The 24,190-nt window shown below is 42.6% G+C and overlaps 1 protein-coding gene across 8 annotated transcripts in view; it reads left to right on the forward strand.

Moving 5' to 3' along the window:
* DISP1 (dispatched RND transporter family member 1) overlaps positions 1 to 24,190 on the forward strand; it is a 140,359-nt gene that overhangs the window by 2,489 nt on the left and 113,680 nt on the right. For 5 of the 8 annotated variants that reach the window (XM_084800379.1, XM_084800381.1, XM_084800380.1 and 2 more), the window contains exon 2: positions 13,174 to 13,261. The gene's annotated coding sequence lies outside the window, so the exon portion shown is untranslated. Of the gene's footprint in view, positions 1 to 9,352; positions 13,079 to 13,173; positions 13,262 to 17,729; positions 17,745 to 24,190 lie in introns of those variants that run through there. The other 3 variants (XM_084800382.1, XM_084800385.1, XM_084800383.1) reach the window with 2 other exon arrangements.

The raw sequence follows: 24,190 nt of genomic DNA on the forward strand, positions 1-24,190 counted from the left end.
GTACTTGTCTGACAAAGGTGGCAGGTTGCTACCTTGAAAAGTGGACATCAGTCTATATTATAAGATGTTTATTATTATTGGAAGTTCCAGATTTTGCTAAAATTTAAGAGACACATCTATCTGTTCCTGTGTTGTTTGGTAAGCCAAAGTGCCCTCAGTGTCTGTTAGTACTATTGATGTTTTGTTTTTGTTTTTCGAGACAGGGTGTCTCCGTGTATCCTTGGCTGTCCTGGACTCACTTTGTAGACCAGGCTGGCCTCGAACTCACAGTGATCCTCCTGCCTCTGCCTCCCGAGTGCTGGGATTAAAGACTTGTGCCGCCATACCTGGCAGTACTGCTGATTTTTAAACTGAGAAAATTTACACATATTTTGTTAATTTTTATCTCATTATGCTAGGGAAGTTATTATTTTTCCTTGTTGTGGTATATTTTTGTGTCTATTTTCTTACTCATTTGATGGTGATTATTTTTAGCTTGGTCTTCTGCACTTAAAATATTTCTTAATGCCTGTGTTGAGTCAGGGCTGGCTTGGGTCGATGGTAGTGATCAATGATTCATGATCATAGTGAGATAATAGCATTTGTGAATGTGTTGGCATTTCACTGAAAGTACTGACTTAGAAAAAGCATCTGAGCATTTCTTTAACACACTGTCATATTTGAAGGGTTAGAAAGATGGAGACAGTTATCAACTGGCTTTTAAAAGTACCCATTTGATTCACTGTTTTAGTGCATCCTTTAGAGTTTCTCAGAAAAAAAAAATGAACGAGTGCTTGTGAATTGTTACTATTCTGATTTAAAGATTTATTCTAAGGGGGCTAGAGAAATGGCTCAGTGACTGAAGCACTGGCTGCGTAACCAGAGTTCTAATCCCAGCACCCGTGTAACCCCAGCAGGAAGGATTCCAGGGCTTTCTGGCTTCCAGCCTGGCCGAGACAGTCTCAGTTCAGGGAGAGGGGTCCTGCCTCAGGGACTAGGTAGATAGGGAGAAACGCTCACCTCATCTGCGGGAGTGACAAGCTCAGTTTGGGTAGTCAGCAGTTGATTCTGTAGGTCTTCTTGTTGGTGACATGCCCGTTTAGGGCACCTAGTGCAGTGTGCCACCCGCAGAGCTTGAAGGAGTTTTCCAAGTATAAGCTAATTACTGCGTCATTCTTGGGGATGTTCCACGAAGCCTTAAGGATAGGGATCACAGGGACCAAGAGGGTCTAGAGTTTTCTCTCTGGAAGAAGTTGGTGGTAAAAAAGCGGGTGCTAATAGAACCCTAAGACTCTGTAAGCAGTGCAGGGTGGGGACTTGGAAACCCTCTCCCACAGGTTTTTAAGGAGACCCTGAGGGCATTGGAGGATGTAAGTGGGCCTTTTAGAAGACTGCCAGATTTTAGGCACTAATTTGAGGCGAAATGTGGATGCACATTGTACCATTTGTTGATCACTTGTAGTCCAGGACTGTGAAGAGAAAACTTTCCTGCTTTCTGCCCTGTTTGAGCTCTTGTTATGGCTTCCCTCAGTGATGGTGTGTGATTGAGATAGGTTAGCCAGTAACAATCATTTCATCCCCAAGTTGGTTTTGTTCAGGGTTTTAATCACAGCAGGAGCACCCAGGGAGGCAGAGGCAGGAAGATCTTGGTGAGTTCGAAGCCAGCCTGGTCTACAAAGGGAGTCCAGGACAGCCAAGGCTACACAGAGAAACCCTGTCTCAAAAAACAAACAACCCAATAACAAACAAACAAAACCCAACAACAACAACAACAACAAAAAACCAAACCAAGCAAGCAAAGACAGCAGATGCTTATATTTCCCTCTTGGAGAGGTTTGTGTACACTGGCCAATCCTGGGTTACAGGGAATGTTGGAGAATATTTTAAAGCCCTTTCCCCAGTGAGTATTCACTGTTTTCTTTTTCAAAAACACCTTCAATTTTTGTTGTCTATACCTAAAGTATGACACACACACACACACACACACACACACACACACAGAGAGAGAGAGAGAGAGAGAGAGAGAGAGAGAGAGAGATATTTTTATTTTACCTGTGCACAACCCAGAGGGTTTTAGTCACTTGTTTTATTCCATGTGTTTTACTTGAAAATGTTCTTAGATGCAGTTAGCTTATAATCAGTTTTTCCAAGGCTGCTGCTTTAATATGTAGTGTGGGGAGCAGTTGGAAGTAGCATGTACTTTGAACACGTTTGCTGTGTGCAGAAAGTGAGGTGGCAGTTAACACAGGCCTACTCACATAAAAATTCATTTTCACTGGAATGTGGGGCTACAACACTTCTCATCTTTCAGCATGCTGCAGGGCAGGGCTAGAATCCAAACTCTGATTAAAATCACCCAGCTCTTTTTTCCTCCTTTGCTCTACAACCACAAGTTATTGCCAGCTGAAAAGGATAATGTAGGACAATAATGAATTCATTTCCATCTGCTGCAAAAAAAAATCCTTTTAGACAGTTTTATTTTTTTAAACCTAGATAAAAAGGCCAGTTTGAAATGAAGAGTGAATTAGTGGCTATCAAGCAAGTAGTTTTAGATCCCTGTCCTAGAAGCCTGCACAGGTAATGTTGATGGCTGTCGCTGACAGCTATCAATTTGTTCTCAAATAGGCCCCCCAAGCATGGGTAGATGTGGAGGGACTGAGAACTCAGTATTAGAGTCTTTGCATTGTCAGCCTTAGGTTTTAGACAGAGCGCCTTCATCCTTCCCAGATGCTACTTAAGTTTGCTTGTGCTTCAGAGTCAAGACTTAGCTAATCTGCACTGAGCATACACAAAGACGCCATAAACATACACAAGTTTTTGTTTGTTGGTTTTTTCGAGACAGGGTTTCTCTGTGTAGCCTTGGCTGTCCTGGACTCACTTTGTAGACCAGGCTGGCCTCAAACTCACAGCGATCCACCTGCCTCTACCTCCTGAGTGCTGGGATTAAAGGCATGAGCTAACATACACAATTTGTGTTAATTTTTTTTTTACAATGTGAGAGTTGAGCCGAAGGCCTCACACATATTAGAAACGTGCCCTACCACTAGGCTATCATCTTAGCCCTAATTGGTTAAATTAACAGTTAATTTAAAGGGATGGAGAGATAGCTGAGTTAAGAGTATGCGCAGCTGCCCTTTCAGAGGACCTAGGCTCAGTTTCCAGCATCCACAGGGCAGCTCACAACTGCCTGTAACTCCAGCTCCAGAAAACTCAGTTTTTATGGTTTCTTTGCACATATGCACACACACATACTCATAAATAAAAAAAAAATAAACCTTTAAAAACATTCTTTACAGGCCAAATGAAGCATTTTGAATTACTTGTAGTAGGTGCTTATTTAGCCTGTGGGCGTTTTGGATTGTTCATGCCTGTTATCTGTCACCCTGTCCTTTTCTCCTCCCCGATGCAAGTAAGCTGTTTGAGGGATGCATTGAAATCTGTATTTAGCAGATAATTGGGTCTTTTTTGGTTTCTTTCTGACTGACCCATGGTTGATTTACCCAGATGTCTTCCTCTGCGGATAGGTTTTGCAGCTGCATAATCTGGAAATGTGTCCCTTAGTACCGTAGACTGATTGCCAGTGATTGGAGCTCTGGCCTTCGCTGAATAGCAGCCTTTTAAGAAATGACGTAGTTTCTGGTTGTTTCTGGCCTCCAGGAGGTTGTTTACTGACTGCGATGGATGTTGGCATCCTCCTCTCCTGTTAGCACGTGGGCAGCCAGAGTCATCTAGGAGCCCTTGCTCAGGTGCTTTCAGCATTTCTTATCTGTTTTATAAAACATTTCAGTCCTAACTAGAACACTGCTAGCAATTATTAAGTGTTTAGTGTGTGCCGATGACTGGTGTTTTACATCCATCTTGTTCATTTATCCTTCACTACAATCCTGTTAAGAGCCGTTCCAACAGTTACAGACATGGACACTGAGGTCTGTGGAGGCTGAATAGCTTGCCCAGTCTACAGAGTAATTATTGGAGCTAGGATTTGAATCCAGGCAACGTGATGTCCAGGATGTAGCTTCTAACAACTCTGCTATTCATCGAGTGGATGCCTTCCGTCTTAGGTACAATACAGGCAACCTAAGATTTGACCCCCCCCCCCCCCCAAGCCATTTCTGATTGGAATCTGTGCATGTAGGCAGGACTTTCTGTTTCTGTTGTAATAAGTGACCACCTTCAGTGTCAGTGCTTGGTTGCTTAGCATTTTCACCCAAGGCTGAGATGACTGCTGTGCGTTCTGGTTGAAGAGGGTGGTCTTCTTTCCCACTGACAATGGCAGTTACAGGTTTTTATGGAGATAATATTATTCTTTCGGGGGGCAGTTTGTTTTATATACATATAGAAATTAATTTTTGTTGCAGATATACTTATAGATGGTGGGGTTGCAGAAGCATCCTGTAAAGAAAAGAAAGAAAAGTTGATTTAAAGTTGGCCGTGAGAATGGAGAAAGGACAGTCTGTATGTGGATTGTGGAGTTGAGCTTTCTCATCATGTCTTTACAGTCAGCCTTGCACACTGTTACTGGGAAATACTTGACTGCAGTGCTTTTGCTAGACCTTTAAGTTTTACAGTACAATTTTTAGCTGTATAAAATAAAATATCTTCAGAGACCTGTGAGATGGCTCAGTGGGCATAGGGGCTGAATGTATATCCGTATAAGCTGACTTCAGTCCCTTAAAGCCACATGCGGATGTGGGGAGAGAACGACTCCACATGGCTGTCCCCTCTGGTCTCCACACAAGTGGGTTCATTCTCTCCCTCACCCCCCCCCCCCACATACAGAATAGTTTAAAATAAAACAATTTTCTTACAAGAAACTATTTTCTTGTCTTGTACTTTGGGATTACGTCTTTGTTCTTAGTTTTGACAAATTTTAATGAACCGAGGTGAGTTGCACATCATTGAGGAGGTGAGTTAATTGGGGGAAAGGGCTTAGTTGCCTAGCTCACGGCCTGGTAACTGAGTCTTATACTCTGTATTAATCTTACATTTGCCATGAAAGGGCCATTTATTCACACTGAACTTAATTTTCTGAAAAATCTGAACAATTTAAGATTTATGTTTTCATGTGTATGAGTGTTTGCCTGCATGTAAGTGTGTATATCACGTGTGTGCCTGGGACCCATGAAGGCTAGAAGGGGCCATAAGGTCACCTGGGACTGGAACTACAGATGGTTATAAGCTGCCATGTGGGTGCTGGGCACAGAACCTGGGGCATTCAGAAGATCAGCAAGTGGTCTTAACTTATGAGTCATGCATCTCTTGGCTCCATGTCTAAACATATAAGCACGGTTTTTGAAACAGGCAGCAGATGTGAGGTACTTACTGCAGAATAAGATGCGTTTGTTTAGGAACTTCTCAGTCCTGAGTGACGAGTAGGCAGGGAGTCAAGGAGGCATATGTGCAGCTGAATTCAGTGTGATGCTTGCGATAGTAATAGCTAAGCTGTGGTTCAGGACTCCAAATCTTTTTACAACATACGTCAGTGTTGTAAATGAAGAGGAAGGCACCTTTGTGCCTTGCGATATCTAGGTACAGTGTGCATGCTAATATGAACCTGAGTAGTTATAAAGGTGGAAAACCACATTGTGGACAACTTCAGTCTAGTTGTGTGATCCTAGCACTTGGGAAGTAGAAGCAAGGAGGGGCAAGAGTCGCCCCTGGGTTACATGAGGCAGTGTCTCAAAAGACAAAACAGAACCCAGCAAAAAGCAGATCGATGTCTGTGCTTAGTACAGGACCATCTGACTCCAGTGTCGGAATCCATCCTCCCGTCCCTCCTCTATTTTTCTTTTCTCTCCGTTTTATTCTCCTCCGACTCTACTAGAAGTTTTTTGTTCCCTGCCTTTTCTAGCCCCTTCTTCTTTACCCTAGGGATGTCAGCAGTCATCAAACCAGATGTAAATGCTATCTTCTTTTCTCATCTTGAGGTTCAGGCTGCAGTGCCAGGAAAGGAGGAGCGGCACTGGAGGCTGGGGGATTAAGGGGATGTGAGGCGGCAAAGCCAGATAAGACATACTTTGTTCACTTTGAGTGAAGGCTATCATACTGACTGCTAGGCACAAAGATGCTGGCAGGCACGCAGACACATGCTGGCACATGGGCCATGCATAGGTGGGCAGAGGTACACAGGCCGCCTGGCACCCAGGCCACACAGAGGTAGGTATTCAGGCCTTCCAGGCAGACACACACAGGCATGCTCACAAGATCAAAGCACTTGGCTCTGACCTCAAGGCCATATTTATCCAGAATCACACAAAAGTAGCCTTCTGCCAGGGATGGTTATATAACAGATTGCATTACTGTTTGCTTTTTGGTTTTCCAGACACTGGTGTTAGCAGCGCCCCCTCCCCCCCATTTTTGCTGAGTCATAAGGCCGCCCCCCCTCCCCGATATCCAATATTAGCCATCTTTGTCCAGGCTAGATATGTCTATCAGCACCATGCTGTCTAAACAAAGTGGCTCTTACAGCCCTCTGTTCCCTACTCTAATGAACAGTAAGGTCAACTTTCTATTATGAGTCTCCAGACTTCATCTTTTAGCCTCAGAAACAACAGTATTTAGATTTAGCTGTTGGCATTCAACCTCTCCTGATCATTCTTCCATGCATTCCATCTGTAAAACAACTTGCTTTTGCATTTACTCAACTGTGGAGCTTAAAGTAGGATGGTTCCTGGCTCTGCGCGGTGGGTGTATGCACCCTCAGGCTTTGCCTCCTCTTACCACTTTTCTAACACCCCCAGCCCCGACTGCTCACCACTAGGACTGTGCATATGACACCAGGGCGTGCTGATTTGAGAACTAATTTACTTCTCTGTATTTGTTCATTCTGCCTACTGCAAACGAAATTTCTCTCACTAGGGCTGAGATGACCGTTAATCTATGGCTATAATCATAAATACTTAGGAAATAGTTTATACTATGTTCGTTTATAAAAATGTAAACAGTGGCTTCCCCACTGGGGCCTGTGACCTCTGCAGCTATGGCTTTTGATCAGATTTACACTTGTGGCTTGACTAGGAATGCTCCCCAGAGGCTCACATGTTTGAATGAGTCTTGACAAAGGGAGTGGTACTACTAGGATGTAACCTTGTTGTAGGAGGCGTGGCCTCATTTGAGGAAGTGTGCCACTGTGGAGATGGGGTTGAGCATATGTGTTTGAAGTCATATATGCTCAAGCTACACCCAGTATGGTGCACTGTCGCTTCTGCTGCCTGCGGATCAAGACGTAGAACTCTCAGCTCCTTCTCCAGCACCATGTCTGCCTACATGCTGCTATGCTTCCCGCTATGATAATAAGAAAATAAACCTCTGAAACTGTAAGCCAGCCCCAATTAAATATTTTTCCTTTTAAACTTAATAAAAAAATCTTTTCCTTAGAGTTGCCATGATCATGGTGTCTCTTCATAGCAGTAGAAACCTTAAGTAAGACACGGTTCTAGGTATGAATTTTCTCCTATGGACTGGGCCTCACATCTAAGTAGAAAAGTGGTTGGTTACCCCTACAGCAGTCATGCCACTAAGGCATGATTTCCATCTAGTTTTGGTGGGCAACCAAGAGCCACGGTATTAGCCTGTATGACTTAGGTGCCTCTGGAGCCTTTCTGACCAGTAATTTACAGAGAGCTAGGTATCCTATCTTTGGCATTGTAATCCAACGTATTTTAGGTAATCTCCGAGCATGTATTCACATGCCAGAAACAAGACACTTTGTAATCTGCCTACTTGCAATATTTTGTATTGAGCCAATATTGTGGAACAGTGGTGCAAGAGAAAACTTTTCATTTATTTTAGCCTAACAGTCTGGTAACTGGGGAACAGTTTTCAATGAGACACACACACACACACACACACACACACACACACACACACACACACAATAAGCATGTTGGAAGAAGCAGTTCATAATGACTTCCAAGAGAGCTTTTGAAAATGTCCCCTGTTGGAACCTTTACAGACTTCCTTATCAAGGAAGAAGGAGAACAGCAGTCTGAAGACAGACCTTTGATTTTATTTTATTTGTTAAATATATTTTATTAATTTATTCATATTACATCTCAATTCTTATCCCATCCCTTGTATCCTCCCATTTCTCCCTCCCATTTTCCCCTTACTCCCTTCCCCTATGTCTGTGATTGAAGGGGACCTCTTCCCCCTGTATATGCTCATAGGGTATCAAGTCTCTTCTTGGTAACTTGCTATCCTTCCTCTGAGTGCCACCAGGCCTCCCCATTTAGGGGATGTGGTCAAATATGAGGCACCAGAGTTCGTGTGAAAGTCAGACCCCACTCTCCACTCAACTGTGAAGAATGCCCTGTCCATTGGCTAGATCTGGGTAGGGGTTCGAAGTTTACTGCATGTATTGTCTACAGCTCAAGATCTGAAGATGAAAATGGATTCAATTATAGATATATAAAGACAGACCTTTTAATGGGAAGGAAGTATTGTTTCCTGCGCATCTTACTCTGAGGTGAACAGGCTCCATGGCTTGCTTTGTGCCTGAGATCCTGTGTTTTGAAGCTTAGGAAGAGCCAGTGTCTGAAGAATATTTATTTTTGGTTGTGAGCCTAGCCTTTAATGGCTGAGCCATCTCTCTAGCCCCTGAAGAACATTTATGACATTAAGACTGGAATTATCATGAACATGTCAAAACATATTTGTACTGGAATTTTGCGGAGTTTGTTCGAGGAGTTAGCCTCTTAATGAAGCTGTTCAAAGGTGATAACCTACTTCATGAATTCCCTATAAATGGGATTTTCCTGTGTTTCTGGAGGCATTTTGGGCTCAAAACAGTTCTCCTTTTTAATAAAAAAATTAGAAGAGGTTTTATTGAAAAATTTTGTCACCAAAAATAATACCTAGGATGAAAGCAGCACACAGTGGCTTCTCAGTATTATTTTCTTTTTAACTTCACTTAGCAGTAAATTTAGTAGGACATCGTGGAGTAGAAAATCATTTGAGAGCAGTATTTTATGTTTTCCCCCCAATATAATCTTGTAATATTGGTACCTATGTAAGATGTTTTGCTTTGCTTACTTATACTGGGAAAATATATTTCCTAGCAGGTGGTGTTAATTTGATGTTTGGGGCCATGGTTTTCAGTTGCTCTGATAGAAAAGATGAGCGTTTCAAGGGCCAGTGGCTTGCTTCGTTGGTGGTGTTGAGTAAGAACCGAACACATCCCTTTGCAGTCAGTATAAACTCCAGAGCCATTTCCTGACTTTTCCTTAGGTGGCCCCTGGGGTTTGCTGCATCGCTGGCTTGATCTTCAGCTCTTGCGAACCACATCGCTTATCTATAAAATCAAGCCACGGTCTCAAAGACCTCTTTGTAAGTGGACCTGATTTTTATTTCGTTAGGTGACTGCAATGAAAAGAGCATCATGGAGTTTGTGAGTGGGTACCAGAACCTCTCCCCTTTCTCTCATTATGTCTGCCTTCCTTGAGATTGCTCTAGTACAGGTTGGCTGGTCTTCCCTACCCAGTCCCTGCCATCTGCAGTCAACTGCTTAGCTGAAGCTAACAGGTGCTTACACTTTATTTATAAGGCCACAGGCTGTCTTTCAGAGGTGGAAACATTTGTGAGATTTTAACCTCTGGATTTGACTTTTGGCTGTTGTTCTGCTTTAGGCTTGGGTTGGGCTGATCATTACTTGTTTGAGTTGATTAAAAAAAAAAAACTCAACTGAAATTGCTAAGACTGGCACATGGGCATGGATGCCTGGAATGTTTTTTAGCCATTTTGCTCTCAAGGTCCTTTTTTCTTTTTCTCAGAATATGGTTACACGGTAGTTGTGCAGAGCCCTTAGTGCTGACCTCTGGTTGTGCTGGTGTGTGACAGCTTCTTGGGAGAACTGAGCATGATACAGTGCCACTTCAGCTCTGTGTATATAGATGTACACACACGGGATCATGAATTAAAGTTTAATGTGTGGTGACATGTAAAGCACGGGGAAATTATTTCTGGGGTAGGATGCATCAGCGATTTTGAATCTGACAACCCCACCCTTATAACAGTGAGGAGATCTCTGCAAAGATGGTATTTGTTATTGCTGTTGATTTCCTGTTCAGAAGAAACTTAGGGAACCATGCCGGTTAGGCAGAAGACTAGCTTAGATAGAGGAGCCATCTCCAGTTCATTTAACACTGTATAAAAAATTGTGGAATCTCAATGTTTTATTGGTTCTGACAAAAGATAGTGCCCCAATCCAGAAACAGTGGAGCAACTTGATGAAGTAGTGGCCTGGGGTTTGATAGGATGAGGACACTGAGATGCAGGGAAGCCTGATCTGAAGAGGAAGCCTGAGCAAAGGCACGAGAGCGCAGGATGTGGTGGAGGCACCAGTTTGGCTGGAGCACGGGATGCCTGGTAGAAGGAAGGTTCTTGTAAGGTGGGACCAGCACATGCAGGGCATTGCGTGCCCTAGATTGTGAAATAGTGAAGTGATCTTTCATTCACTTGACAGCCAATTGCATAATTATTGTGTGCCAGATGCCAACTAGGTAGAATACTAGGCAAGATCAGAACTCCCAGGGGGCCTAAGCTGGTATATTTAAGTCTTAATTTACTGTTTGATGGCATAATGACTTTGTAACTTTGAAATTTAATGCTTGCCGGTAGGTCTGGACCTGCTTATGATGATAAAATCACCAAGTTCTCAAGCTTTATCAACTATTCTAATGTTTATGATCTAAGAAGGTATTATAAGAACCTTCACTTTGGCCAAGTGATCATTAAGATATATAGGAAACTTTTATTATCGCTAACATATTTTGAATTTCATAAGCTGTTTTAGCTGAGGGGCTTAGGGTTTGGTTTAACACTAGAGTGTGAAGCCCCAGGCTCATTTTTAGCACCCCCCCAAAAAAAGTTTTTCAGTTGAGATTTTTAAAAATGCAGAATACTTTTTAGCTAATTTGATTTCTTGTGGATACTGCTTAATTTAAGTTCAAGTTAAATATAAGAGGCTATAATTTCAATTATATTTTTAATTTAAATTGAGCCATGCTAAATTTAAAATCCAAGGCACCCCCTTAGAAATCAATCACTGTCTGAATACTTGTAGGGCAAAAGGGTGCCATGGAAACCTTAGGGGGTGGGAGTGTTTAGCCGTAGGAAGACAATGCGGAGTGAGGAGTGATTTCTGCAGCCACAGTGGATGCTTATTGTCATTCCTGCTGATTTCATAACCAGAAAAGGATTAGAAAGTCATGCTGGGGAGGCAGAGGTAGAGTTTTCACAGCTTATTACAGACTGGGAGTGGGACCTGCCTCCCTGTCATCCACAGTGCTGGGGACCTAACTCAGACCTCATGCACACAGAGCAAAGTCTCTTCCGACTGAGCTGCACCCAGCTGAGAAGAGAGTTTGAGTGAAGAGCTAAGCCACAAGAGCGACCGCACAGGAGCTGCTACTAATGTGGAAAAGTCAGGGAATACATGTTTGAGATGATTTGAGATGACTTTTTATTCCGGATACTTGTCTATGTTTGATTTTTGACTGAATGGCATTTAGTCTTTGCATGTCCTATAACCACTGTCTAGTACCTTATGTAAATGTTCCATAGTTATTCACTCTCCCATACTGATGAACAGTGTAGTTCACACTCGGGTGCAGGGTGGAGAATGTGACGAGTGGGCGTGGCCTGAGATGTGAGTCCTGTTGTCCAGCCTTGATTAGGACTTGACCTTGGCTTCTGTCCACTTTCCTCATATCCACTGCTTTGCCATGACTGTGAACTGTGGTTGGATAGATGGACTATGAGGTGTTCGCTTCAGAGGTTATGAACTGAGCTGTGAATTTACTTGCTGGAAACCAGAGTTGCTTTTTCTTCAGAGCCTTTGGGTGGTGTCAACCTAGGCCTGGGTTTAAACTGCTGCTGGCTTTTTAAAAATTGTAGCACCCCAGATATGGATGCAGTGTTCCATAATCTGCTTTCTCCTTAGTCAATGGAGACTGCTCATTCTTGCTGTAGATGTTAGGGGTGAGGTTTCGAGAGAGATGCTCGGAAAGCATTTCATAAAACGCCAAGGGCTACTTAAATGTCATGGATCAGTGGTAAGCTGATTGAGGCATTGCAAGATGGGATTGTCGTTTAGGACTGGTATGTTTCAGATTTCAGGGTTTTTTGAATTTTGAAATATTTGCATAGGTTTTATCACCTGAGCATCTAGCATAAAAAAAATCCAAACTCTGGGGCTTGTTGTGTGCCTGCCCTGCCCTACAAAGCCATCCTAGGTCGGGAGTTTGGAAGCTCTGCGGCTGGGCCTTGTCTGCATCGTACTCAGTATCCGAGTAGATCATGCTTGTTTCACTTCTAAGTTAAGATTTTATAGGTTTGTGTTTTTTCTCTTTTCTCATTTGTTTTTCTTAGTGCTCTATTAACCCTCTGCCATCTCTGAAAACATGGGTGGACATAATGTGTCACTGGGCCCTACAGCTGGATGGAGAAGCCAGCTCATGGGTGCTGGTCTCTAGAAGTGAAGGGGGACAGATCAACAGTGGGCTCCACCCATGAGAGCTATGCATTTGGCCTGATGCAACGTTGTAAGCTCCTTAAAACATTATGTGATTTTTGCCTTTAACTCAATGACGCTGTTCTCCAGTGTGAACTTGTGGATGACATTGGTGAGTTGCAATGTCAAAGGATAGACATGTCTTCTTTACCTCAGAGCTTACTACTGAGAAATCCGTCACCGCTAGGCAGTGCACATGCAGCCTGTGCACGGAAGCGGAGAGAATCTAGACTGCAGGCCTTTAAAAACAAAGTCAAAAAACCAAAGACATTTGTGAGTGCAAGTCAGTGTTCTTACAGGGACGCATGATGGGCAAGGCTTTATAACTTCTGATGGTAATTTTATATTTCCTTTCAGTAGGTTATCTATGACTTTCTACCTAGCTTTTCTCCAAAAATGAGTTGACCTTATAGATGAGCTACTGGATGTAGGGCAGGGTGCCTAACTTTGGATTTTTTAGTTTTCAGCTGCAAAGTAGATTATATTATTTACTTTTCAGAACTGTTAAGATGGAAAATAATGCATGCAGTAAATGCAGGACAGGATTATCAGTTTTGCTTTGGGCTCATTGTTTTATGCTGCCTGACGGTAAGTTTGTCTTGTGTGATATGCACATTGCACGTGACAGCTGTGTGGGTTTCAGTAACTGCAAACTAAATTTAAGATGTATTTTTCTCTTGTAGATTCCTGAGAGTGAAGGCCCATCTTGGTGGTCGAATTATGTGTAGTAATTCATGCACCAACTGTCACAGCAGCATCATTGAAAAAGAGGTAATTTCTGATTTAAAAGTGTTGCTTATCTTTTAATTTATGTGGGTTGTATTTGTGTTGTTAACATGGGTGCTAATGATCCTTTTGAACTAAACTGGACCCATCCATACTATAAAACATAGCTATCATATTCTTTCTTTGTGTACATGTGTATATCCAAATGCACATGTATGTGGGTGTATGTGCATGCTTATAGTCAGTGTGTGCAAAGGCCAGAGGGAAACCTCCACTGTTGTTTCTCAGCACCACCTACATTTTCCTTTGAGACACAGCTCTCCTGTCCTGGTACTCTAAGCTGGCTAGGCTGGCTGGCTGTTGAGCCTTCGCTGCTCTGGGATTACCAGCATATGCCACCTTGGTTAGCTTTTAAAATGTGGGTTCTGGGGATGAAACTTAAGTCCATGTGTTTGCAAGGTAAGCACTATATTAACAGAGCTATTCCTCAGCCCTACATAGTCATTCTTTACTGGAGATTTTTTTGTTGTTGTTTTGTTTTCTATTATTCAAAAAACATTTGGTAATATAGTTTATACTGTGATCACCACCACTGTGCTATGTGATACAGATAGTGAGTGGAGGCTTTAAAACTGAGCTGTGGTATGGGTAAAGTTACTGCCTTGCAAATATTTAAGTTCCCCCGGATGATCTTAAGTATTCATTTTGTATTACTTAGTGACAAAGATAGAGCCTGAAAATATACCAGTAGGTCACCCTGTAGCATGACCATCATAGAATCTGTGTATACATACCTACATGGTATAACATACTGTGTGTACAACTAGCTACATGATGTGTACATATATGCTGTGGGCTTTTGTTCTTAAGGTCATGATAAATAACCATGATAGTAATTCAGTACAAATAAGACTTCTGCATAGAGCTGCTTGCTGATGGTGGAATACAGTGCCTGTTTTACAGGGAATCTTTTCATGTTAGTAAAATACCAAGGAAAAGTGTAGTGTAATAAATGCATCCTCTTATAACATAGTCCTGTATCGTCAGGTATTCTGAACTGTACATAACTGTACCCATACGTGACTGGCACTGCAGATGAGTTTATGCTGTCATCAGCACATCCTTGCGGGCACAGGTTGCATTGCTGCTGTGCCCTGTGGCACCACTAGGCAGTAGGAAGTCTGAGTTCTGTTGTCACAGGACCAGTGTGGATATGTGCTTAGTTGTTGACTAAAACATAATTTTGTGCACATGAGTGTTTTCTGCGAAGCAGCAGAATACTGCGCTCTGGCGTAATCTCACTGAGGAGTTTAGCGCTCACTAGGGAGAAAATAAGCTTGCTAGAAATTATGTGCAGTGGTAAGTTTAGGTGTCATTAGGCAGCTTTGGCATCTGCTAAACATCACCTAAGTAGGTTTCTTAGACTTTGTGTTGGTTTGTTTGTTGAGACGGGGCCTCGCTTTATAATGCTCAGACTGCCATTGGATTTGACACGCTGGTCTGCTGGCGTAGGACCAGTCCACAAGGTAGTGTATTAGGTCACATGGATCTGTGAGTATCTGCCACTCTCCTTCTAGTCCTGTTGTCACTTAGCATATGACCTAGACATAGAAAATAGACTGGTGTCTCGGATTGGCTTGTGTCTTTAGATTTTAGTTACTTAAAATCACATACTTAGAGAGCTATGAAGGCCAGAGATAATTAAGTGCTTACTGCATCGTGTCTCCTCATAGGTGCTTATCAATGCTGTGTACTGGCGTGGAAGCTCATTTTGTACATAGTGTGGGTATAGTGCTAAGTGCAAAGATCATGAAGATGGTTTCTGATGCTAGTTGATAAAAAAAAAAAACCCAAGTTTCTTTAAATTAGGAAAATAATTTAAAATAGCTTGCAATAACCAGTTAGAGAAGAAAATCTTTATAGTCTCATTCCGAATAGAAACCAAAAATATACTTAACTGGAATTAAATAACAACAGATTGACAAGGAAATGTGAGAAATACAATTTTTTTTTTAATTTTAAAAGATTTATTTATTTATTATTATGTATACAGTACTCTGCCTGCATGTACACTGGCAGGCCAGAAGAGGACATCAGATGACATTATAGATAGGTGTTTGCTGGGAATTGAACTTAGGACCTCTGGAAGAACAGTCAGTGACTTTAACCTCTGAGGCATCTCTCCAGCCCAAGAAATACAATTTATAATCAAGACAAGAATATAAAAACATGGGACGCATTCAGGTATGGGATTGTAGGTGTATGTTGTCATGTCCAGCCTGAATTATACAGCTTAGCATTTGGAGCTCATCTTCAATGGGTAATTATTCATCTACTTTGTGGAAATTCTGTGGGTATGGAATAGGTTTATATTTGTTTCTAACTAGCCTAGCAGTGTTATCACTTGTGATCACTCTAAAACATAGATTTTTAAGCCTGAGATTTGTTTTTTTCAATCATGCAGAAGTATACATTTGAACCATTTAAATCTCTGGATGCTAGCCTATAACTGAGCTTCTAGACTGTCACCCTCTGAGGCTGTGGGGCCTGGGGGATGGAGTTGAGAAACGAGGTGGCCTGAAGGCTGATGCAGTAGCCAGCTTTATTAAAAGTACCAGGCAATTTATATTCTGAGGGTTAAGAAAGGTCACATGAAGCTGGATGGTGGTGTACACCTTTAATCCCAGCACCCAGGAGGCAGAGGCAGATGGATATCTGAGTTTGAGGTCAGCCTGGTCTATAGAGAGAGTACAGGACAGCCAGGGCTACACAGAAAAGCCCTCTCTTGAAACAAACAAACAAACGAAAGGTCACATGGGTAATGTTTTCATGAGTTCAGTCTGTGGACACAGGGGACAAGCCATATGTGGCGAAAACATGCTTTTTCATAGAGACATACAAAGACAACAGCAGCAAGCAATACTGAGTAATCTGAAGTACACGCCTGTCCGCTGAGCTGGGCAGAGCATGAGAGCACAGTCCGGGAACACGCTCATGTTCTGAGGAAACCGAGGCCACAAGACTCTTGTCTTCCTGGAGTGTTCTCACAAGCACTCAGAATCCCTCCCCCACATGACTCCGTTCCTGGACTGGGTTCTGACTCTAGATAGGAGCTTTTCATTTATGGTTATATTTTGTGGTGGTGAGATAATTCAGAGCCTTTTATAGGCTAGACAAGCCCTCTTGCCACTGAGCTACATCCTGGTCCTTCCCCAGCCTTTTCAATGACTGCTTTTTCTTCCAGAAGCCTGTGATACGGTTGCCTGCACATTCTCCTTCTGTACGTCGTCTGCTCCTCACTAGTGAGGTTTACACTTGTGCTGCAGTGCGCCTAGAGCTTCTAGTACTCATTTCCTATTGATGATGGAGGGCAGTCACTAGAGTGAGTCTTCAGTATGAGGTAACAGTAGCCAGCGCTTCCAGTGGGTGATTGGATCCTTGGGGGCCAGGTCAGGGCAGTGTACCATAGTGTCTACTTTGTGTATTCTTAGTGGCTGGAAAGCCAGAAACAAGCGCTTTCTGTGTTTCATACATGGATTCTTTCATAATTCTTTCTTGGGAGGTAGCAAGCCTGGACAAACATATATATGTATGTATGTATATATACATATATATTAACTATATCACTGAAATGAGAATCATATTTTGAAATAAACCTAGATATTATTGATTTATCACATGAAGGAACAGGAACTTTTTTTGGTACTAGTGAAAAGTTCTGTAATAGAGTACTGTATTACCACTAACATTACTTATTAAAAGAGGAACAAGCATTTTAGAGAATCAGGCCCTGCGGCTTTAATACTACTCATAAAAAGGAAAAGCCCAAATGTGTATCAAAACTCACAGGTATTATTTACATTTTTCTGAGATGCATCTTATATACCATAGAAGTTAACTGTTGTAAGCAGCCAGAATAGTGACTTCCCATATACCTGCTAGTATATATCCATCACCACACATACTTTCCAACACTCGTAAAAGAAAGCATCACTCCTGAATAGACAGCAGGCACTTGCCATTCCTACTTGCTAGTCCTTCATGGCACCCTCCTTCCTCTGCAGCCACAGGCCCACTTCCTGTCCTGGTAGATTTGTCTGGTCTGGATATTGCATACAAGCAGGGTCATGGCACAGGACCTTCTCACTGAAACCTAATTTTATTTTATTTTACTTTAAATTAATGCTAATATCAATTCTTTCACTCTCAGCAGAGAAGGAGGTTGGGCACCGCAGAGAACTAAGGAGGCACGTCCACAGCTGTCTATTCCTGCCACTTGCACCATTAGCGCTGACTTACAAGAGCCGTGGGCAGCAGCTCTAGTGTATTGGCGGGGGTAGCATTCCAGTGGTTGGTGGGTCAATTTTATCAATGAGGTCATTTCAGTGACTAATCGTCTGTCTGTTGCTTTGCCCAGAAAGAGTGTGGAGATGAGACCTGCATCTTCAGCCAGCTCTCAGGAAAAACTTCATTCCATGTATGAAGTGGGATTTCCACATTGTCTTTAAAGGAGAAACAGCCGAGACAAGTGAGATTATCGCTTTTGTCTTTGGGTTATGAAAGTGCCCGTTGTGCTTTCTATTGGCAGCCCGCAGTGTCCTAGATGTGAGCCTGAGAGTGTCACATGATTGATTCCCCATCTGCCTAACAGCCTTGCGAGGCAAATGATGTTATCCCCACCTCAGTGATTAGGCAATGAGGCCTGGAGGTGGAGCAGTGTGTATGTGCTTGCTAAGTAGCTTTCAAATTCAGGCCTGGAGTTCAACATCTGGGCATGGCTGTCTGTTTCTCAGCTTGCCTTTCATAGTTCATACATTTACATAGCCACTGCATCGTCAGCTTCTGTTGGAGGTTTCCGTGTGCCCTACAGCTTACTGGCAGTTTCCTGCTCTTCCCTGGGCCACACTGTAACAGCCCCTGTCTCAGTGTGTGGGGTTTATGGTGTACAGCCTCTGTGTTAAAGTTACAATCTCAGTTAGGCCTTAAGACAACCTGTGTGTTGCTGACTGGTCCTCTCCCCTTCTGGATATGGCCATGCAGTCTGAGAGGGCGAGGCCGTTGCCTCTGCTGAGCACACTCAGAGACGGTAGCTCCTATTGTAGCTGCCCATCCACACCCGCGCACACCCACACGGCCTCTGCCCTTGAGCACTGAAAATAGTCATCGAAGGATTTCAGGTGCTCAGATCGAGCCAGTTTGAAAATAAGCTCTTGTAAATGTTTTTCTGTTGCAAAAGTAGTATTTGTTTTAAAAGTGGGAGAGCTGTTAGACTTGTTAATACACAAAAAAACTGTATTTGGCATGTTTTCCGTTTGTTCTCTGAAATGACTATTCCGTGTTGTAGATGGGTTATACTTGAGACCAGAGGCAGCAGCGACCTTGGGACTATGCATCTAAACCTTTAGTAGCTGTTCTCTGGCTGTTCTTCTGTAAACTCTAGAGAATCCTCTATTCAATTGTATAAAGGCCATCTAGGTATATGGCTTTGTTGCCCCTCCCCCCCCCACATAGTTAGAAACAGAAATTGCAGGTTAGATTTTGCATGGGAGAGCAACTTCACAGTGATGGGATAGTAATAGTGCTGTTTGCCTCTCACAGGTAAGGCTTACAAGGCTTGCCTTCGGGAGGTGATCATGAAAAGGAGAGAAGGGTCAGGCTCGCTGCTTCTCCTGCAGTCTCTAGTGTCCTACCGGCTGCTAAGATGCCTCCTCAGTCTGTGGGTGAAGCATTTCTGTATTTGGGGTCGTAACGTTTCTCGAAAAGGCAAAATATTTTACTGAAAGAGAGTCCTGCAGTTACATAGCTCTTATGTCTATATTTATTGATTTGATTTTAACTAAATCATCTCATAAAACATACCTAAACACTTGTTGCATATAAAAACCAGTGGGTTTTTTTTGCAGTTTTATTAACCATAGACTTTATTGCTTGGGCTTCTAGTTTTAGGCTTTCAGAAAATTTTCATGGAAAATATAGAGCCTTCCGTTATGTCCCCTATCCCCTGCCTCAGTGTTCTCTCCCCTTCCCCCAACATTTTTGCATTAGCATGGTACATTTTTTCCAGATCTTGAATTAATAATACATGCTGTCATTATCTAGAGCCCATGGCTTAGGCTTTATATTAAGATTTATGTTGTGCTGTCATATTGAAGCTGACAAATGCCACCATCTTTAAAATCTCTGTGGGCGTTTGAAGGGAGAAGCCCCCCTCTGTGAGCATCCCCAGTCCGGCTCTTCCAGGAAGCAGTGCAGGTTCTATCTTGTCTTCTTAGGAGCACCTTGCAGGCCATCCAGCTAATGGAACAGTGAGTGCAAATGCTCCCTATAAACAGATGGGCTTTTGTATTTATTTGTTTATTTCCCATTTAAAGCGTAGTGAGCCACCTTGACACTTCTTAAAGGGAGGGACTGATGGGGAGCTGAGGGCTGAGCTCTGTGTACTTTCTGTCCAGCGGTCATCTGGGAATAATGCTGCAAGGTAGCATATCTAATGCTCTGCCATAGCAACACTCTGGGCTGGGGACTGGTGGTAACGCACACAGTGGAAGCCTTGGGATTATTGCACACATAATAGCCTGCTATTGTCTAGCAGTGGAAGCGTGCGCTCTGCATGTGTTGTGCTCATTCCATCATGACTGAAAAGCTTTTACCTAGTGTTGTCTAAGACGTCAGAGTTCCTTATCCATGATACTTGAACCTTTAGGCAGCTTATTGATTATGTGGTCAAATTTGTCCCTTGAAAAGTGGAAATTAAAGAAATCCATGAACTGATCAGTAAAGCTGTAAGGATGTTTCATGAAAAATCAACCATTGTTTTATGCTTTCTTATAAAACTAAGTATTTGCCATGTGAAGAAGACATTGATGAAGGCTCCTTCATAATAAAGTGCCATGTATTCATTCCAGAAATAGAAGTTCCATTCAGTGATGTGTAGACTTCCATGCCTGGATGCAGAAGTAGAACTTAGTGACAACGCAAATAGATAAGCCCTAAAAATCCATTTTCTCTTAGTTTTATTGTATGAAAGATAACGTTGTATTAGAAGCTACATGGTGAGTCAGTTTTCTAAGCTTTTGAGTAATTGTTTAAACATCACTTTGTAGCTACATGCACAGCAGCGTTCTATAGTCATTATGTGAAGCAAGAGCCTACCTCTATGATTGGTAGCTGGAGAAGCAAATTCGTACTTACACAGTAGAATATCATTAGCTTTAAAATGGAAGAAACGCAGACAATAGTGCATCATAAATGAAGTTTGAGAACATTATACTAAGTGAAATAAACAGTCACAAAAAGTCAGATAGTGTATGCGCCATCTATTGTCTGACTCACAGTCTCAGAGATGAAGGGAGAATAGTGGTTGCCAGGGCCTCGGGAGGAAGAGGATGGAGAGCCGCTTAGTGGTGTAGAGTTTAGTGTTGTAAGACAAAGTCCTGGGCTTGTTTGTTCAACAGTGTGCATTGCTCCACATGACTGCGCTTTACAGGGGCTAAGATGACATATTTTGTGTAAGTGTATTTTACCATAGAAGAAAATTAAGAAAATTCAATTCAAAGACAAACAGACGCAACTGATTTTTTCCGGCGGATTAGCCATTGATGAACAGGGAAGGCTGGACGGCCGAGTCTTTCCCTAGGAATGTATTACCTCATTTCTTAAATATTTAAATGGAAGAATATGCAGCTACATAGAGCTACAGAAGACAGTTGTTTTGGTAATTGCTGTCTACTTTTAAATGCTTGTAAAGCTTTTTATTCCTATGCAGAGTTTTCTTTTAATTCCTGTTTTGTCCCTTGTTTATATTGACTGAAGTTTAGTGTGTTGTACGTAAGTCATCTAAGCTAGAGACATACGGCCAGGCACACGGACCCACCAAGTTTAAAGGAAATTGTACGTGTGGTGTGGAGGTGGCTGAGAGCATCCACACAGTGGCAAGGTGAGGAGGTCTGAGCAGCTGTGCATTTGCCTAAGAGGAGAGGGGCAAACTGCTGCGGATGACGTCAGCATCTTGGAGTGAGGAAGTCCTTTGGTAAAGAGAGGCAGTAGTAGTCGATGTTTGGGAAGCAGAAGGCGCTACCACTGTGCTAGGACATCTAATGTTCCTTAATTGTGAGCTGGGCCTGGAACAAGAGTGCAAGGAAATGTGATCCTTGTTCTTCCCTGGTACTAGCCACCCGCTTTGACTCGCAGGAGGTTTAGGTGCAGTCTTCAGCAAATAATGCACATGACTATAGCACTTAGGTCCTTATATATGTACATTGTATTTTAATTATATTATTAATAAGTGCCTGAATGTCAGCAGACATTTATAAGTAAAGTAAGATTTGAACTTATTTATCATTGATATCATTATGTAGCATAATGCCAAGGCATGGGAGATACTATTAATAATTATTTAAATGACCAAATAAATGTGTACCAGTTGATAAAGTGAGGTAAATAGCATTTTATTCAAGACACTATTTCTCTGTGTAACCCTGGCTGTCCTGTAACTTGCTCTGTAGACCAGGCTGGCCTCAAACTCACAAAGATCTACCTGCCTCTGCCTCCTGAGTGCTAGGATCAAAGGTGTGTGCCACCACCACTTGGCTTATCTGTAAACCTTCTATGAATGTGTCTTATTTGCTTTCTCTATACAGTTGACTCATTTTCAAGTCTATAAGCATTCTTTCTAACAACAAATACTTATTTGTTTAAATGGGGTGTGGTGATGTATGCCTGTACTCAGTGCACAAGAGACTTAGGCAGAGAGATTCTAAGTTTGAAATCATCTGGTACAAATGACATTGTCTCAGAGCAAATAAAGAAGAGAAGCGCTTCTGCTTTGCTTACTGCCTTATTTTACACTTAAAATAATTGTAGTTAAAGTCCTACGAGTTTACTGTGATTACCATTGGCATACATCAAGTATTGAGCACAAAGATGTGAACTTGCTGAGTGTTAGATCTGAGAGCCAAGGTCTCAGGCTTCCGAAGTCCATGGACTTGGCCACTGTGCATGGCAGATAGCCCTTTAAAGCAGACACTAGCTCTGGAAAGAATCCTGTCTCCAGAACACCTCCCACACTCAGCTTTCTAACAGTAACACTGTGCTTGTCTCTTATCTTTTATAGTCAAGAGGTTTTATGGGATTGCTGTTTTAGTCAGAGTTCTAATTAGTATAAACATGTTGATATTCATATATTAATAATCAAAATTTTCTAAGTCAAGATGGACTTTATTTCAAAATGTAATTGTGTAGAGCTGGAGAGATGCTCAGTTAGTAGTGGCACTTGTTCCATAGGCATAAAGACCTGAGTTTGTGTCCTATAACCCATGTTAAAACCTGGGCATGGTCCATGCGGGTTCGTACCCCAGTGCTGTTGGGAGCAGAGACAAGGGAGTTGCTGGGGCCTGCTGGGCAGCAGCTTGCTCCAGGTTTCGGTGAGAAGCTGTCTCAAAGGAATAAGGTGGATAGGCTGCCAAGATGGTTCAGAGGTTCGGCATGTTGCTGTCCTTCACACAGACCTGACTTCAGTTTCCAGTACCTACCTTGGACAGCTTACAACTGCCTATGTCCCAGCTTCAGAAGATCCAGTGTCTTCCTCTGGTCTCAACAGGCTCCTGTGTACACATCACATGCACATGTACATGCACACCCCCATACATACAGCCCCCTACAGTGCGCGCGCACACGCACACACACACATGCGTATACATGCGCACATGCACATGCACCCCCACAACTCCCCATGGGTACACATATGCATACCACACACATGCACACCACACACATACACACAACCCCATGCACATGCACACACACATACCCCCTACACATGCACATACACACAAATATGAACATCAGATTTCAAAGGAGTAAGGTAGAGTGCGATAGAACAGGACTCTCGTTGTCCTCTGCCCTCCATGTGTACATTCGTGTGGGTGTGTGGCTGTTGGGTCCTTGCGCTTTTAGCTATTGGGGAAGTGTTGTTTGTGTCTTAAATATGTCCTCAGGATGGGAGTTGGGACTCAGGAGAGTTGGTATTTTAGACATGTTATTAGACTAGTTTTGTGCTACTATTTTTGACATTCATTTTGACAAGTGAGTGTAGGGTCTAGCAATGCATTTGCTCCAGTGATCACTGTTTTTGAGGACATGGAGAGGTTCCACTCCTTGCCCATTTCTGTTGCTCAAGAAAGAAGTCTGAAGCTTCAGAGTTTGGGTTTGGCTTCATGCCCCTCTCAAGCTCACATTTAGTTGTTCCTACTTACAGCTCTCCTTCGGTGTCTTCTGAGATACTACTTGATAGTGTGGTTGGTCAAACTCTCTAGAAAGCCTAATGGGGAAAATACTGTCTAAGATCAGAGTGATCTGTGAAACAAACTGTGTCATGTTTAAGAAACCAGTGCTGCCGGCTTGTCTGCTGTAAATGCAGCAGGAGAAATGTGGCTGCAGCACTGCGTCCTCTCCACTGTTAACAGTTTAGAGGGAGCCATAGCACTTTAAAAAGAATTAATTATTTCTTACTATTTTATGTGTTACTGTGTGTGTGCCTCTCTGAGTTTATTTGTACCCTGTATGTGTAGGGGCTGTGGAAGCCAGAAGAGGGCACTGCGTCCCCTGGAACCGGAGCTACAGGTGGTTGTGAGCCGCCATCTGGGGGTGGAACTCACTAGGTTAGCCGCAAGAGCAGTGAGTAGTTTTAAGCACTGAGCCATTTCTCTATCCCTAAGTACTTTGCTTTTCATTTTCCCTCCTTCCACATTCCCTTCTCCTTTTACTAGTAAAGAACCTGATAGCGGGTATTTTATATTAATTATTAAAGACTGCATTGGATTGTGGGCAGAGTTCTATACATATTTGTATCTTCCGTGGTAACATAAAATAACACATTACTTTAAAGGACTTTTTGTCTTTCTGTTAGAATTTAGCAGTAGCGTGATAAACCTCATTGTTCTAACTAATTAGGGAATCTGTGCAAATCTAAGGTGT

This window comes from Acomys minous, assembly GCF_964271855.1.
Source record: "Acomys minous genome assembly, chromosome: 1".
In the NCBI taxonomy this organism is placed as follows: domain Eukaryota; kingdom Metazoa; phylum Chordata; class Mammalia; order Rodentia; family Muridae; genus Acomys; species Acomys minous.